The sequence below is a fragment of the Desmodus rotundus genome, chromosome 10 (assembly GCF_022682495.2).
Source record: "Desmodus rotundus isolate HL8 chromosome 10, HLdesRot8A.1, whole genome shotgun sequence".
In the NCBI taxonomy this organism is placed as follows: Eukaryota; Metazoa; Chordata; class Mammalia; order Chiroptera; family Phyllostomidae; genus Desmodus; species Desmodus rotundus.
The window spans coordinates 45,002,520-45,017,652 of NC_071396.1; the positions used below are offsets into that span (position 1 = coordinate 45,002,520).

Sequence of the window (15,133 nt, forward strand, 5' to 3'; positions counted from 1 at the left end):
CATGATGCGTAACGACAGGCAGCATCAAACTCCGGGGAAGGACGGAGGCGGGTCCTCTCTAATCCGGGGCTTCTCTGCTCTCCTCAGACCCGGGCCTGTGCCTGGCCCCTGGTTCCACAGCGGCTGCAGAACATGAATCACAGCCCCGCCTGCCCTTTCTCCTGTGGCAGGAATGGTTTCTGGTTCTTAGCGTCACTGATTCCAGTGGTTGTGGCCTTCTGGGAGCCACAGTCAACATCACCTGAATGCTTAGAGCTTGTATTAAGGGAATGGTAGCCCCGGGCACGAGCCAAGTACCTGGAAATGCAAGGCCTCTGTCCCGGCCTCCTGGACTCCCGTGTGGCTTGTTTCCCTCCGAACCATGACTTGGGCACGACTGACCCATATCCTGACCAGGGCCCTCCTCTCAGGGAGAGAGGCATGCGTAACCTGTAGTCGCAGGGGTGGTGGTGAATAATGGGGGGCTCAGTGAGTCCCTGGGAGAGTCAGAAGCCAGGTGCCCATAGGAATACCAAGGATAGAGCAAAGGAAGTAGAGGAACAATTAAAAAATATTCTACCACAGATCAAAGTGAAAAGAAAGGATTACCTCATCGTCTTTTCCTACGCTTAGGGACTAGTTCCCGTCTCCATCAGAGTTCCCGGAACACTCTCATAAATTCCGGAGGGGCTGATGTTTGCCAAAGAGAATTATTCTGCTCGTCTCCTGGTCTAAGTGCTGTGACCGAGCTGGGCAGAGGGCCCTGTTCTGTCGGGTAGCAAGCGGCACAACACACCTTTCCCCAGGTGCTTCACACGGCGCACCTTCCTGAAGGGCTCTATGCTGACACCGCGTGGTGTGTAGCCGTACCTGACGGTGCTGCCGAAAAGCCCCCGGGGAAGCACATCTGTTTTCTCATTTGGTCTCCATGAAAATCGAATGAGATCGGTAGAGGAGGCCCAGGACGACCAAATCAGAGGCTGCTCGGCAGAAAATCACGTGTTTCCGGAGTCTCGGGCAGACCCGCCCCAGAAGGTCTCACCTTGGGAAGAAGGGGCCTGGTCTAAGGGACAATTGTGCAAGAAGCTGCCAGGGACATTGGGACACCATGTCTCTGCTGGGCCAGCCAGAGGGCAGCAGCCAGGCACCCGCCCGTCACTGTTACCCCGGTAGCTGTCTCACATGAGAAACTGCATGGACTTGCGGGGGTGCGGACCACACTGTACATGCGTACACAGACTGCCACACGCGTGCAGTGTGGTCGGGATGGGCAAGCATGTAATAAGGGGTTCCTATCGAACACATAGAAAGAATCCCTCCAACTCGAAATTGAAAAAAATGAGCCAAACACTTGAGTAGACATTTCTCCAAAAAAGATAAACAAGCACATGAAAAGATACGCTAATCATTAGGAAAATGCAAATCAAAACCACGATAAGATACCACTTCACATCCATTATGGTGGCTATCATTAAATACACGTATACACACACATATGTAAAACAAATAACATGGGTTAGCGAAGATGTGGAGAAATTGGATCCCTCATGGACTGCTGCTAGTGGGAAGGTAAACTGGTACAACCGCCATGGAAAACGGTATGGCATTTCCTCAAAAAATCAAACACAATTACCACCTGACCCGGCAATTCCACGCCCAGGTGTGTGCCCAGCACATTGAAAGCAGGGATTCAGACTCACCCGGGCGCCTACATTCACAGCGTTACTTACAACAGACAGCGGAGGAGACGTCACACCTCCATCAGGACGAGTCGTGAACAAATAAAAGGAGGGAGATCCTGGTGCATGCCACAGCGTGGATGGGCCTTACAAACGTGCTGGGTGAAGCAAACCAGACCCAGAAGAGAGAACGCTGTGTGATTCTGTTCATATGAGGGACCTAGGACAGTCGAATTAGTAGAACTGGAAAGCAGAATAATGGTTTCCAGGGGCCGAGGGGAAGAAGTGGTGGGAGTCGGTGTTGAGTGGGGACAGCGACCGGTCGGAGATGAAGCAGAAGTTCTAGAGAGGGACGGGGGTGCCGGCTGCACGGCAATGCGGACGCGCTTAACACCGCTGCAATACACACCCACATGGTTAAAGTGGTAACTCCCCTGTTGTGCGCAGTTCACCTCAACGATTCATGGATACAGAATCACAGATACAGAGAACATTTTGATGGTTTCCAGTTGGAAGGGAGGCCAGGGGGATGGCCAAAAGAGGTGAAAGGACTAGGAAATACAAACCGGTGGTTCTAGAATACTCACGGGGATGTCAAGTGCAGCAGAGGGAGCGGAGCAGCCGAGGAACATATGCGCATGACCCGTGGACATGGGCGACGGTGTGGGGATGGCCTGAGCGGGGCACTGGGTGGAGGCGGCAAGGGGGGAAAAGTTCAGACAACTGTAGTAGCACAAACAAGAAAATATAATATAAACAATAATAATAATATGGTCATTCCTCCTGACCTCCCTAATGTAATTGTCAACTCTACAAAGCATTCGTCCTTATTCCAGCCTGTTTGTTTCCATGAGGGAAATGACAACTGCCTTTGGGAGAAAACAACAGGCCTCCTACCCCCAAGGCACTTAAGTAGTACGTTCACTTCACATTTTGTAGTTTGTCTGTTTTTTAAATTTTGACAGATATGTTCACTCATTTGACCTTTCACGAGAGACGAAGCCCTCAGGAAAACATAACCCATGATTTACAGACCTACTTCTTTTTTTAAAAAAAGATTTTATTTATTTTCAGAGAGAGGGGAAGAGAGACAGAAAGGGAGGGAGAGAAACATGGACGCAAGAGAGACACATCGATCGGTTGCCTCTCTTACGCACTCCGACCAGGAACCAAACCCGAAGCCCAGGCATGTGCCCTGACCGGGAACCAAACCGGCGACCATTTGCTTTGCTGGAACACCCCCAACCAACTGAGCCACACCGGTCAGGGCTTCTTTCTTTTTTTTTTAAGTCCACACAGACCAGTGGTTCCTGGGCTTCCTGAAAGCCTGCTAACAAAACATGTAAATCACGTCCGGTCGGCTTCCACACTCGAGCGTGGGATGGGTGCAGGCCGTCTGGGTCTCCGAGCTGACCCATGAGAGAGCTCCGTGTTAGGTGATTTTGTTCGAGTCCGCTTCAATGGGATGAGCCAGTGTTGGTCTGAGCGGCTCTGCCCGCTCACAGGGGATTCACCCAGACAGGCTGCCCGCCACTGCAGTGTCTGTAGCAGGGTCTTCCCATGGCGCCCAGCTCTCCAAGGGTGCCTTGCTCAGGGAGACAGCTCAGAGCAAAAGCACCTTTTGGAGTGCTAGCTTCTTTTCCTCACAGAATGACAGAGATTTCCATCTGCGGTGCCAACTAGGAGATTGCTTTTCTTCAGGAACACTTACAAAAGGCTACTCATTTTTCCCAGAAAACCAGGGCCCCCGAAGCAAAATGACTCACCTTCAGTTGTTCGAGAACTGCTCACTCCCTTTCTATGTTTTGACTTTTGCCTCCTCCTCAGGAAAGTTAAAGGATATTTTTGCTCTCGGTAGGTCATATTTTCCGAGAGGCAAACAGTTCTAGTGTTGAGCGCTAAACTGAAGTCTGGAAATTATCCGCCCCACAAGCATGTCACAAGGCCAGGCACTAGCTCGCACAGATGACCCAGCTGATGGTTTCAGAACAAAGCACAAACATGTATCATGTATGGGAACGTCGATGTGGAGGTTCTCTGCCCCGGACACGACCCCAACATGTGCAGAATCAAAGCCCTCCGAGACTTGGTCCTTTTCCAAGATTCTCCAGCTCAATCAAGGGCATCACTGTGTCAGCGTAGGTCCCCCTAGGGCAGACACCAAGCAGTTCTGAGAAGGTGTTGGCCACCCGGATGGGACCCGCAGAGGACAGACGGCCTGTTGGAGGAGCCCCACCTCGGGCAGAAATGACCCGGCTCTGGTGCCCCCACTGTGCTCACTCACTGGCTGGGAGCAGCCAGAAAGTGCGGCCTCATGCGAGCTCGGCAGTTGGTCGGAAGGGGCAGCAGCTGGCAGCTGGGTTCTTTGTAGTCCCTCCCCCTGGAGAGACACCTGTGACCCACGTGGCTGCCACAACCACTCACTCATTATGCTCCCTGGGAGTCCTGCCTCACCCCCTTTCCCCTTATCTCTAAGACCCAATCCATCGCCATGCTTCTGACCCTTTCACCCTCTAAATTTCTCTTCATCTCCTCCACCACTACCACCATCATCTCGCTCCCAACTTGTGACTGTTTCAATCCATTCGCCACACAGCAGAGCAAAGCTTAACATCAGTGCTCATAAAGGCCGAAGTCCTTAGCGTGACCTTCAAGACCCCGCTCGTTACAGCTATTGCCTTACTCTCTAGCCTCCTGTGGCTCTCTCTGCTCCCTTCGACCTTTAGGCATCAGAGAGAAGATACGGGTTCAAACCCAGCCCACTTCCAGTTCCCCAGTGCTCCACGTTCTTGGCCACCTCAGGACTTTGGCACACGCTGTTCCCCCCACCGCACCACCATCTACCTCTTCTCCAACCTCCTCCCCCTTTACCCAGTACTTTAATCCTCATTCCTTTGTTCCCAATTCAGACTACATTCTTCAGGGAAGACTGACCTGACCCCTGACAAGTTCAAGTTCTTTCGTACTCCCTCTTACAGAACCAACTCCACTTCGCAGCATCTAGAATAGTACTGATTACGTGGCTGTGTGACTGCCTCCCTCAGGTGTTTCTGAGAGCAGAGACTGTGTCTGTTTCTGCTTAGTGAATCCTAGGACTAGCAGAGTGGCTGCACTTTGTACTTGTCACAGAATATTTGTTGAATAAATAAAGTATATAAAAGGGTTATTTGTCTTCTTTTTTTTTTATTTTGAGTCACACACTAGGTGTTTCCTTCTCTAACCACCACATTCGATTTCTCTGTTCATTCCTATTGCTCTCCTGCTGTGTTGCCTGATCTTCCCAGCCCTTGGAATTTTGGGTCTTCATGAATGAGCATTTCAGCCCGGATACAGTGCTTGTTCCAGATCTTGCTATTTGCACAAAATTTGATTCTAGAGTTAGAAGGTAAGGGAGGGTAGGAAGGAAAAGAACGTGAATTTTTCCCAAAGAGTTGAGATACAACATTGCTCCTTGGAAGTTGAGTTATACATCAAGCCAATCAGAACAAAGCTATACGAAATGCTTCCATAGAGAGATATAAGGACTCCAGGACCCAAACAGTACTGTTACACTTGGTAAGGCCTTGCTCTAGCTTAAAAAAAAAAAATAAAAGAAAAGAAATGTGTCCACCTGAGGAGGTACAGCCAAGGTAGCATGATGACGAGACGCAAGGCAGCACAGACAGAGGGCCCACCGGGCATCCCCCCAAGGAGGAGAGCCAGCTAGGCCAGCGGGAATGAGTAACCAGACCTCCTACCACGTAGTCTGACCTTTGGTCTGGAGAAGACACACTAGTCTGTGCGAGGCTGATCTCATTAAACATTTAAGTCAGATGATTCACCCTTCTGATTCTGATCTCAAGTTTGCCCGCTGCCCTCCGGCCATCAGGCTACACGCTGCACCTTAACGAGAGCAGAGCGCACTCACCAGGCGACCTGACGAGCTCGAAGTTCCTGACAGTTCGCTTCTAACAGGAACGGCTGAGCTCCAGGTTCCGGAGTCCAGTGGCCTTCGTTTGGGCCCTGACTCTGCCACGCCATACACACTGACTGGGAATTTCCTTCAACCTCCCCCTGCCCCAAGCGAAAAAAACACCACAGTACAGCACGTGATGACAGAGACAATTAAATAAAGCGATGTAGGTAATGCCCTCAGCATAGCGGCGAGAGACAGTTCATGAAATCAGTACGTTGGCTTCTGATTATATACAATGTCGACTTGTAATCAAAGCTGGAGCACTGATCCCACAAGGCCGAGGACCAAACCTGGACCCTGGGAAGTCCCCGTGATGACAGACTCCAGGCTCGCCCTCGCCCCGTGCTCACTCTCTGCTCACTGGTGTGACATCTATGATGGGCAACCGGGACCTGGCCTCATCTTCTTGTGTCTCCCCCTCTTTCCCTGACCCTCATCTCCCAGGCGTCCTTTTTGTGCAAAAGCAGATTTAGCTCTACTTTGCTCCTCCGGAGTCAAGAATTATTGTTCGATAACAAGGAAGAACCTCCAAGCCTTGCCTTGTTTTTTGTTGTTGTTGTTGTTGTTTGGGTTTTTTCCTTTTTCCTTCGTACTACAGAGAAAAAGCATCATCTTCTAGAGGGGAAGTATGGGCTTTTGTTTTTCTAAGGCCATCTCTTGGCCTGCCCCACTCGCCCACACACACTTGAGGAAAATACTGCCAGGACCCTGGGAAGCCACCACATCAGCCACGGGCCTCCATCACACGGGGAACGCGCCGGAATCACAAAGAGGCACAGAAAAGGGACTCCAGCTGACTAAGCAGCTTTGGTTTTTCTGCTGCAGTTATCGGACTGTGTCTGACAAATACGAACAAACACACACGGCAAACAGTGCTTGGAGTCTGGGGTCTTGTCGGTGTTTTCCAAGTAGAGATGCTTACAAAAGTATTTGCAGACCTCAGAGGAGGGGGCTGCACAGGGCTGCAGGGACGTCCTCTGACTCCCATGGGAGCTGCACTCTCTGCTCTGATGCCAGCTCGGCGGTGGCATCCCTACAAGGCTACTCGTCAAGCCTGGTGCAAGGTGCCTTCCAAAAATGCTGCAGAGCCCCCTCGGTCCTTCCAAGGAAAGGTAACGAGGTCCAAGCTTTGGCGAAACTTTCTTTCCTATTATCACAGAGACCTCCAATTTTATCCGCTGACCATTAAGAGAATGTATACCAAGCATCCAGAAAAACAATGACTTGGTCGCTGTCCTGGAAGAACCCACCTAGAGCCTAAGATAAAATACCAAGTATTTTCTCCCTTACATGGTTTCATTTAATTCCTACCACCCCGCAGTGGGTATGGCTATTATCCCCATCCTGCAGGGAAAGAAACTGAGGCTAAGGGAGTAAATATGTTGCCCGAAATCACAGAGCCAGTAGGGATAGGGCCGGGGTTGAACCCTGGAGTCTCCGAACCTGGGGTATCGACACTGCTTACTGGGGCACCAGTAAGACCAGGAGGTCCAAACCTTAAGCTTGTTGTTCCAGTCTTTCTTATCCCCCATTTCCCTGACACCATTGACTTCCGATTTCTCCGCTGACCCAGGATGAGGAGTCCTGGTACCTCGTGCGCCAACTTGGCAGAAGGACCAGGACGCATGCCTGGGCTAGGGAGCCGGGCTGACCCCCTGGGGTCTGCGAGGAAAAAAAACGGCCCCAGTTCGCTCAGCGCCTCCAGCCGGGATCCACCTCCTCAGCCAGAAACCCAGGAAGGGGCGCGGGCAGTCTGGGCCCGGCCGCCCGCCTGCCCGGCCCCCCGGGGAGGCCCCCGGCCAGCACTCCGGCCCGCCGCGCGCAGCCCCAGGCCCCCGCCCTGGCTCCTGGCCCGCGCTCGGGCCCGCCTCTCGGCGGTTTTCGCTTTCGTTTTCCTGCCGATATAGTCGAGGAAAATGAAAGTGGCCGTGACCAGGGCTGGCGCGGCTGCCGTCGGGGCGAGGGGCGCAGAGTCCGGCGCTGGCGGCGGACCGGGGCTCGGGGCCGGGGCGCGTCGCGCCGCTGGAGGTAAGCGCAGCCCCTTCGCGGTCGCCTCGCGGGCTCCTCCTTGCGGACCCGGCCGGCGGGGCGCCAGTCGGTCGTTCCACGCGGGCCAGCGGCCCGGGGTCGTGCCTCAGGGCTGGGAGGGCCTGCGACTAGGCCCACTGCGGCTCTCTGGGTTCGGGTCGTCCAGGCCGGGCTGGAAGACTGGGGGGAGCTCCGACAGACGAGCCAAGGAACAGGCAGCCTGGGGTCGAGGTGGGACCGTGCCAAGGCAGGCCACTGCTCCCAGGACACGTTCCCTTTTTGTGGGACACCGAACGCCCCTCCCCGTTCCCAGCACACGTTCCCCAACCCGGGTTTTGAAAAATCTAAGTGAGAGGATGGAAGCATGTAAAACGCCTCACCCAAGCTCAGTGGGGAGAAAGGCGCTTATCATTCATGCCTTCTTATCTGTCAGACTCCCCCTCTTCCCCACCCAGCTTGTCCCTCCTGCTGTTGACTTTCTGCGTTTCTCAGATCTGGTGCACTTGGGTGCCCCTGTGGTGCCCTCCAAGCGTCTGGCAGCTCCCCTCTCTTGGTCCTAGGCTTGGAGAGCAACTAGGCCAGGATGCCTCCCCTCTCCAGGGCCCTGCCCATGTGAAGATCCGGGCTCCTTCTGCAGGGACCCCCACACCAGGGCTGGCATAAATGGCCAGAGACAGGTGCCCTCAGGAACCCAATCCTGCCCAAACTAGGAAACTTTCTGTCCACTGCATCAGCCAGCAGAAGGGTGAAAGATGAGGGCGCTGGTCTGCCCTTGGCCACGTGTGGTATGAGGGATGTGGGTGCCCCTCCATGCTGTAGAGAGAGCCCTGCCTTTGAGGTGTCCTCCATCCCCTAGCAAGAGAAGGTGTGTCAGCAGGTGGCTCACTGGGCCAGTTGTGAGGCACAAGCACAGAGCAGATGAGGCACCGAGTGGTGACAGCAAAGTGACAAAATCTACAGGCTCTCGCCTTGCCTTTGAGTGATGCCCGACTTTGTAGCCAAGAGCCCCTTTCTACTGTACTTTTGTCTCAACAAAAAAGAATTCGGCTGAATCACATGGATCTGATCATAGGACCCATCACTGAAACAAAACTGAGATGTTCGTAAGTTTGAAAACAGCCAACCATCTGAATTTAACAAAGATGACTCAGAGCCCTAATTTTTAAAACATGGAGTTCCCCTCTGCCCCCCTCAGGAGGGTGGTGAGTATTCATTACTTTTAGAAAATACCGCCTTTATCATGAGCCAGAAAATCGGATTCTTTGACTTTGTGACTAACCTTCACTGAGCTGTTCCTTTTCTTCTGAATTCCCCAATGTCCTTTGCTCTCCCTCCTACTAACTAAAACTGAACTGTCACAGATGATTCTCTCCCTTTCCTCTTGAGGGGGACCAAAGTCTGCTACCCCAAAACATGCCTTTTGGGATATTGACTTTAAGATGGCTATTTTGAAGAAACAAAAGACTCTGAAAGAGCCTTCGACCCTTTTCTGCACACAGGAATTCCAATGGGAGAGCCTGCTCCAGGAAGGGGGCCCCTAGCGTACTGACCTTGGTGTGTGTGTTCACCTTGGCATTGGTGAACTACGTGTGGCAGACTGGGAGAACTCTAGCAAAGCCAGTTTGTTGGGCTGCCCTCTGTGTCCCGTTGATTCCAGGTGGCCCAGCAAGAATTTGTGGACCACATGTCTCCCTATGAATTGCCTGCTTTCCCTTTGAAATCCTAGGCTTCTGCCTTCCTCCCTCTAGTCTAGAACGGCAGGCATACAAGCCTCAACTGCCCTGTGCATCCTCAGTCTTACACTCTTACGGACCCCCCCCCCCTCATATGCAATAAATGCAGGCATTTTCTCCTGTTAATCTGTCTCATGTTGATTTGACTACTAGTCCAGCAGGAAGAACTTAGAAAGTGGGAGGAGAATTATTTTTTGCACCCCACACTCTTCCATTCCATCTGAGGGTAGGAGGGAGCGGTACAGTGGACCCCATCCCCTGCCTTTTCACCACCCCAGCTTCTTGCTTCCAGGTTCCTGAAAACTAGATGACTCAGCTGCAGACCAAGCAAGTCCCTGTCTTTCCCACGCCTTTCCCTCCTCCACCAGCACATGGTGACCTTTGTTATTACATTTTTTCACTAGAAAGTAATGCAAGCGATTTCATCTCTTTTCCTCAGCATGTCTCTCATTTTGTGATGTCCTCCCTTTACCCTCCACTTCTGTCAACACCCTCCTCCCCAGGCTCACACACACTTAGGGAGCCGTGCCGGCGTGTTTGTGGGCTCTTCCAACCGCCTTTCCTTACATCTTCTCAGAAAGTGTGCGTCTTCGAAAGCTATGCCATGTTTTGCTTTGGCTGTTCTTCCCCAATAAACAGCATTGCGCCACGCATCTCATCCTGCCTGTGCTTTTCCTTCAGCACTGTGGTTTTCGGCCAAACCGCATTGCTCTATGTAAGTCCAGCCCATTACTCCCGGCTGTCACATAGTTTCCTACCACGCGTGGACACCACAAGTACTTAACCAGCCTCCTGAGGGAGGCTTTGGGTGGCCTCTCGACTCCTTGCTTCCATAAACAGTGCTGCAGCAAACATCCTTTCGGGTGTCTCCATGCAGTCTTGTGCAAGAATTCCTCTGAGATGATTGATGGATAGATAGATAGATGGATGGATGATGGGAGATTTCTGGTTCTAGGACATTTGCATAATGTCTTTTTCTTAAAACCACTACTTTGTGCTGCTGAATGGCCCCATCAGCTTCCTCCCCCTGGGAGTGCATGAGGAGCCCTTTCCCCGGCACCTGTCAGCACTCACTACTACCTGCCTCGTTGTCGTCAGCTGGTAGGTGAAGCAGTGGTCCGTTCCACTGAGCGTCCCGTCCTATTGTCTCGCCTCTAAGGGATTGCCTAGCCCACTCACCCGCCCTTCTATTCTTTTAGGTTTCTGATGTTTTTCTCTCTGGTTTCCATGTGGTTCCTTACATATTAATATCCTTACATAATAAAATGCGAATCCTTCGTCAAAGGTAGATGCTGTGAGTCTTCTCGTCTTGTCGCCCGTCTGTTAACTTCACCATGGGCTTCTTTTATTAGTAGCCATAGTGTAATCGAGATTAATCTGCGTACCATGAAATTCACCCGTTTATGCAGTGCTGTGGCTTGCAGTCTGTGTAGAGAGTGTGTAGCTAGCACCACCATCTAATTTCAGAATATTTTTATTATTCCACTAGCAGTCACTCTCCCATATCCCTCAATATGCTCCTCCCCAGCCCTAGGCGAGCGCGAATCTACTCTCTCTCTGTACGTATTTGCCTGTCGCTTGACATCTCATGCAAGTGGGATTATACAGCACGCGGGTTGTGGTGACTGGCTCCTTCTCTCAGGGCCACGCTCTGGAGGTTCGTCCACACGACGGCATTTACCAGCGCATACTTTGCCCATTCGTATTGCTCAGCCGTGTTTCTTCATACGGATAAACACCCTTTTCTTAATTTACTCACCAGCTGATGGGCGTTTAGGTTGTTTCTACTTTGGGGCTGTTACGAATTATGCTTCTGTGAGCATTAATGAACACATTTTTATGTGAACATATATTTTCAGTTCTCTTGGGTGCATACCTAGAAGCGGAATGGCTGAATCATGTGGTAACTCTGTTTAAACTTTTAAGAAACTTCCAGGCTGTTTTCTGAAGCCGCTGCAACATTTTACAGCCTACCAGCGGGGCTCGAGGGTCCCAGTTTCTCTTCGCCCTCACCAGCGCCGGTTGTCTGTTGTTTGCTTTTAGCCGTCGTAGCAGGTGTGAAACGGTAGCACATTATGGTTTCGATGTGCACTTCGCTGGTGGTTAGTGATGTTGCGCACTTCCTAGTTATTTGTCTGTCTTCTTCGGAGCAATGTTTTATTCCGATCTATTTTTAAAATGAGATTATTTGTCCCTTATTGAGTTGTGAGAATGCAAAACACAACTTCTTCTTGTATTATCATTAATTAATTTCTGTATTATTTATCTGTATTACAACTGTACACCTGCTTCCACCCAGTCCTGTAGTCTTGGTATCTGTCCCTTACAAGATGTATGAGTAACAAATAGTTTCCCCCTTTCTGTGAGTTGGCTTTTCACTTTCTTAATGGTGTTCTTTGAAGAAAAAAAAATCAGTTTTTTTGAGGTCCCTCTGATCAATCTCCTCCTTTCTTTCTTGTGTTTTTGGTGTCATATCTAAGAAACCCTTGCCTAGCTCAGGTTCATGAAGAGTCACTTCTGTGCTTTCATCTAAGAGCTTTTGTAGTTTTAACTGGATAATGTTTAGGTTTGTGGGCTACTTCCCTTCTTTTTCAACATAAATTTTTAAACTTTAGGTAGTCTTATCCATCATTTTTCTACTTTTAATTTTTGTTATCTTATTCAAGAAATCCTTGCCTACCTGAAGATTGTAAAAAAAAATTTTTTTTTCTGTATTTGCTCCTACTGACTTTAGAGTTTCTTCTTCTACATTTACATCTTTAATCCAATTGGGTTTTATTTTATTATTATAATGGCTTTGTTATATATCTTAAAATGTACTTTTTCTTCTTTTTCAAGCCCTAGTTAGCTTGTCATGGACTTGTTCTTCTATAAACACTTTAAAATCTATTTGGAAAGTTAACAAAAAGTCCTTCTGAAGTTTTGATTAAATCTATGATTTAATTGAAATCATAGATCGATCCAGGAAGAACTGATACCTTCTAATGCCCGGCCATCTCACCCAGGAACGTGGTGGTCCGCCTCTCCATGTACTCACGCTTCCTTTATGCACTTGAATCGAGTTTTAAATTTTTCTGCACGGACTCTTAGCATTCTTTTTTAGGATCATTTCTTGATTGAATAATATTACTGTTATAAATGGTATCTTATTTTGTTACACTGTTGCCTACTATCCTGTTCCATATTTTCTCTCTTTTTTGGATGGGGGTTAGTTACTACTGGTGTGGAGAAATACAATTGATTGTTTTTCCGTGGATTCTCTTGAGAGTTCTATGGAAATAATTACACTCGTTGCAAACACTGATAACTTTTGTCTCTTTCCTTCCGACTTTGTTTGTTTTTCTTCTTTATTGTTTCCTCATAGTGGCTCCTGCCTCTGTGGTTGTGTTACATGGTGATGGTGATAGCAGACATCCTGGTTTTGTCCCATCCCTTAAAGAAAATAGGTACAGTTTCTGTATGAAGTATGCTGTTAGCTATAGGTCTGTAGACAATAGCCTTTATTAGGTAAAGGAGGTCCTGTTCCTTAGGACCTGAGATAAAAGGAAAATAAGTCAAATCCCATGTATTACTTTCTAATGAAAAATATAGTAACAGTGTTTGGCGGCTACACCAAGGAATAATCCAGCCCCGCAGGAAAGAGGTGGGGAAGACCTGCGTGGGCTTCTAACTCTGCTTCTCTAAGAGTTGTTGTTATTGTGGCTTTTTAAAATCATGAATCAGTCGTTGAAATTTGTCAGGTGGCCTTCCTGGATCTGGTGGGATGACCATGTGATCCTTCCCCAATTCTCCATGTATTCTTAGGGTATATGATGGCAGCTAGTGTCACAACTTCAGCGTTTCAGTGGCTTACACCAGTGCAGCTACTGTATCACTCAGGGCCAGTCCGCCTGTGTGGGCGAGGTGGGAGGCTCCTCTGCACTCGTGGCTCAGGAGCCCAGACTCTTTCTAGCCATTGCTCCTCCCGCTGCCAGGACCTGAGTCCTTCATCGGAGCCTCTGTGTTGGCCAGAGATGACCAATATCACTTGTACCAGCATTCCATCGTCACGTGGCTGCACCTAGTTGTGAGGTGGCTGGGAGGTGCAACGGTGACCCCGGGCGGAAAGCAGAACAGAGCCGAGGTGAACAGTACTAGCTTCTCCCACAATCCATTCATGTAGTGACACACATTAAAAGATATTCTGACTTCGAACTCATTTTTATTACTTTGTCATGATATATTCTTTTTTTAAAGATTTTATTTCCTTTTAGAGAGAGTGGAAGGGAGGGAGGAAGACGGAAAGAAACATCAGTGTGTGGTTGCCTCTCACACGCCCCCTACTGGAGACCTGGCCCTCAACCCAGGCATGTGCCCTGGGAATCGAACTGGCGACCCTTTGGTTCATAGGCCAGTGCTCAATTCACTGAGCCACACCAGCCAGGGCTTCTGTTAGCTATTCTTGATCACTGTCCCTAGAGGTTTGTCTTTTTATAAAGAAATACTTTGGGTTTTTTAACCACCTTTATTTTTTTGTCCTCTGTATCCTCTACTTCATTGATTCTTTCCTTATATTTATTATTTCATTCCACCCTGTTTTTCTGGTTCCATGCTGCTTGTGATTCAAACAATGTAGACACTTACACAGTTAGGTAGGAAAGCCCACTCCTATCTCCAATAATCCCTCTCTTGATAGGCAACCACGGTTACCAGCTTGGTGTGTTTTTGAACTCTTTTCTATATTTATACATTTTCCTACCACTTTCTACCCTGTGTAAGGCACGGGCCTCTTCCTGTGGTGCACACACACGTCTACTACAATGGAATGTCATCACTTATGTATTCACTTTTCCATCTCTGGGCGTTTAGATGGAAAGTCTTGGTTTTTTGACAGCGGAATATAATTCATTCATATTTATTTTGATCTCTGATAAGTGTGGCCTTCTTTCTGCCATCTTGTTTTGCCATTTATTTATCATGAGTTCTTCTTTTTTCCTTGTGACTTTTTCTGGATTTATTAAGTGTCTTCCTTCCTTCTTTCCTTCTTCCCTCCCTCCCTCCCTTCCTCCCTCCCTTATTTACTGACTTTGAATTCTGTATCTTACTAGGAGCCTTTGAATTCTGTTCTTAAGCATAGATACACTTATATTTTCCTAAAAATAACAAAATTCATCAGAATCTCTAGCCTCCTTCCAAACATAAGAAACTTTTTAGCATGTTTTTAATTATCTTCTCCTCCCCCCCTTTCCCCCACAGGCACATACACGCATGGGTGCCTGCCCAGAATTATTGAAATAATCTAGAAGCTTCCCATGTTTATTAACTCTTCATGCTTCAAAATACAGTTTTCTCCTTCTATTTGCAAAATCTTTTCTTAACAATTGCATTAATGTATAACCTGTTTGTGCAGTCGCCTGTCCAGTACCAGGATAGGGAGGCTTCGGCATGGGTTTCTTTTCGTTTTTTTTTATTGACTTATTGAAAATTTGTAGTGATTTGTGTCTCATGAGTAATGCTTCTCTGGGTCTCTGATTTCTCAAAAGCATGCTTTAGAATCCAGGCTCCTCTGGTCCTCATTTGACCTTTGTTGGCACAAAAACATCCTGAACTACTTGCAAATGCCAAAGTCTCTTCGTTGCGTTGTCCTGAGTTTACTTTAGCTGGGTTAAAAAGTGCAACATCAGTTTGTGTGGACTTCCCCCTCACTGAGGCTTCACGTAATGGCCCTGCCTCAGGATCAGAGACCGGCGAGAGGGGAGTGAGAACAGCTCTTGAAACTT

The 15,133-nt window shown here is 49.0% G+C and overlaps 1 long non-coding RNA gene across 5 annotated transcripts in view; it reads left to right on the forward strand.

Annotated features, from left to right (window-relative positions):
* The first annotated feature begins 7,530 nt into the window (after positions 1 to 7,530).
* The window catches only part of LOC123478162 (uncharacterized), a 52,302-nt gene continuing 44,699 nt past the window's right edge, over positions 7,531 to 15,133 (forward strand). For all 5 annotated transcript variants that reach the window (XR_011650460.1, XR_011650459.1, XR_008425365.2 and 2 more), the window contains exon 1: positions 7,531 to 7,641. This is a non-coding gene — a long non-coding RNA (uncharacterized lncRNA). The remainder of the gene's footprint in view (positions 7,642 to 15,133) is intronic.